Genomic DNA, 3,394 nt, shown 5'->3' with positions numbered 1-3,394 from the left:
TGGACATAATAATAAGCATCAATAATGGCTTCAGGGTCACAATACAGAGGATCCTGTTTGAGCAAGATGATAAAGCTCTGTTTTAATGAAGGGTTTTAAGTGCTAAGCAACAGAAAATAGCTGTAGCTGATTTAAACAGAAACAAAATTTGTTAAGAGAATATGGCTAGCTCAAAGAATTGCTGGAGATTGAGGATTGTGTCTACATAGCCACAGACCATAACTGGCCAAACAGAAAGTTACACAGACTATAATATGCTACAGAATCAATTGGGAGAAGGGTCCCGTAGGTTCCTTACCAAGTATAGGCATCTTGTATCTCTGTATAGCTCACACTGAATGCCGGATGCTACCACCACAACCATGCTCACTACTGTCCCAGGTGCTTACTTGCTACACTTCTGCAGATGCCCAGGATATGTAACTTTCTGTACCTGCTTTTTTGAATCATTAGCTTTCAGCTGGTACATATGATTTATGCAAGTATTTGTCATTTCATCTGCTAGACTCCTAAGGTGGAGGATTTCCCAAACAAGGAAGGAGATTTTTGAAAGTGATATATATATATATAAAATTTTATATATAACAGCATATGGAATTGCAAGTGATGACAACATATTCTAGTAGAAACATCTATACATCTATTAAGTAGTGGAAACAGGACACACTGGTCCCAGAAAGCCACAGTAACAGATTTGGGAATTGGATAGTGATTGAATTTATAATTAGATAAAAGTCCATACAGAATCTAACTCAAACATTCCATCTTCCTATGTAGAATCTGAATATGAGAGTGGTTCAACACTATAGATGCACCACCCATAGCAACCTGCAAGATTTATTAAACAGAAATGATGAAATTCACACTCAGGAAAGAGAGGAAAAATATATAGATAAAACTAACACAAAGTAAGTGGCAAGAACCAGTGATTGTTGAATCCCTATTATTTATTGTCATTTTATTTTACAAATGCTCAAGTGAAACTATGCATCAGGCACTGTGCTCCACTGATTTAACAGTGTCCCAAACTGGACATTTGAGGAAATGAAAGCAGGATGGGGTGCAGAGTTGGGGAGTGTGGGGAGTTCAAGTCAAAGGTGAAAAGGGTCAGATTACAGGTCTTTATTTAAGGATTTTTTTATAGTGCTAGGAATCAAAAACCTAGGGCCTCACACTTATCAGGCAAGCACTCTACTACTGAGTTGCACCCGCCCCCCCCCCCCAGGCCATTTAAGAATTTTGATCTTTATTCTAATGGAATAAACCTCATGAAGGTTTATAACGTTTTTTCATTAACATACATGATCTCACTAAATCCATACAATAACCTAACAACTTTGTAAATGGTGTTATCAGCATCCATTTATGTAGGAGGAAACTGAGTCTCAGAGATAATTTGACCTAAGAGCTACAAGCAGTAGAAAATAATAGTGGGAATAGAAGGCAGGTAGGAAGAAACCATTTTTGAAAAGAGAATGGGAATTCATACTTTCTGATAAACCAAACTTTAGTCAGCTTTCCCAACTTTTTCCTATGCAAACTGTGCATTCCTTTCAAAATATAGTTTTAGTGAGAGAACTCAGTTTAGCTAAAACCCTTCCTATCCATCTAATCACACTCATGCTCCATTATCCTTTGGTTGACATCTGGTCTGTTTTCAGCAAAACCTCTGTGAGGTCCCTTTAGCCAGACTTCTGCATACCCTTGATGTTTTCTCTTAATAATTTTCCATCCACTGCCCCTGGTCTTGCTTCTGCCCCCCCCCCCACCCAACACTGCTTCTTGGCTTTAAATTTCCACCTGCTGTCTTTTTGGTGCTCTATTTTGAGTTGAGTGGCCCACCCCATCACCAAATGGTGTTGCCTGTGATTCCACCTCCAGTCAGAATGGCAATTATCAAGAAGACAAATAATGAGAAATGATGACAAGGTGGGGGAAAGGTTCACTCACATTGCTGGTGGGACTATAAATCAGTGCAACCACTCTGGAAAGCAGCATGGATTCCTCAGAAAACTTGGAATGGAACCACCATTTGGCCCAGTTATCCTACTTCTCAGAATACCCTAAGTATATGGACATAATAATAAGCATCAATAATAACATGGCCACATCGATGTGTATAGCAGCTCAATTCATAATAGCTAAGCTATGGAACCAACCTAGGTGCCCTTCACCAGATGAATGGATAAAGAAAATGTAGTATATATACACAATGGAATAATCACTTAGATATAAAGAAGAATAAAATTATGGCATTTGCCTATAAATGGATCGAACTGGAGACTATCATGCTAAGTGAAATAAGCCAATCCTCCCAAAACAATGAATGTTCTCTCTGAAATGTGGATACTAACACACAATTAGTGCGTTTGGGGGTGGGAGGGGGGAGAATAGAAATTCACTGGATTAGACAAAGGGTAATGAAGGGAATGGAGGGGAGGAAAAGAATAGGAAAGACAGTGGAATAAATCTGACATAACTTTCCTATGTACCTATATGAATACAGGATGAGTGAAATGTCATATATGTCAAAATATGCTCTACTGTAATGTATTTCTAAAAAAAAATAGAAAAAGATGGGAAAAATGGTATTGCATTGGTACCTACACTTATGATATGGTCTTCAATAGTCATCTTTGCCATGTTTTAGTAAATATTATTGACTATTTTCTTTAACTCTACTTCATGCCAGGAAAAGTTTCAGTGAATATTCAACCTCGTAAAGAAGGATTTATTTCCATTTTATGGATGGAGAGAGATTGAAATCACAACTAGGATTTAAACTCCTAGACTATTTGGCTTCACAGCTGTTGTGGAATGTTGCCTAGAAATAATACCTCCATATTTTTACTAAGTACGATCAGAGTACAAATGGGAAGCAACCCTGGAGTTTAAAGAACTCTAAGGTCAGGGATAGCTAAGAGCCCAGAAGAGGAAAGATGCCAAGGTGGAGGATTAATGGTAGACTTTACTAGAAATGCAGGCTGGGGCCAGGAGAAAAGGGCTTGAAAGTGGGTCTGACCCTGGGTTTCAGTATCAATAGACACAAAGCCATATTATGCCATATATATTAAAGAACAGCAAGGCCTCCTGCAGTATTTACAGTCCACATGCGGCGATCCCGCCCGAGCTGCTCCAGTTTCGGTCCAGCCTGGGGCGGTGGCCTAGATGCTTGGTGTGTGTGATACTTGGTGGTATCAAGCGCTCTTCCGCTGCTTCCAGGTCCCCGGAGCTAGGCCGACGCCCTGGCTATGACAGTTGGCACTGGTGAAGCAGTGCTGAGCAATCTTAGGTCCGCCACCGCGCCTGGGTTGGGGCGGGGAGGGACCCGAGAGGGGGACGGGCTTTGGAAAGGAAGCGCGACGCGCGGTTTGACCCCAGCGGGGATCCGTAC

Source organism: Callospermophilus lateralis, chromosome 1 (assembly GCF_048772815.1).
Source record: "Callospermophilus lateralis isolate mCalLat2 chromosome 1, mCalLat2.hap1, whole genome shotgun sequence".
NCBI classification, from domain to species: domain Eukaryota; kingdom Metazoa; phylum Chordata; class Mammalia; order Rodentia; family Sciuridae; genus Callospermophilus; species Callospermophilus lateralis.
The sequence above is the reverse complement of the archived record's forward strand: the minus strand, read 5'-3'. Positions refer to the sequence as shown.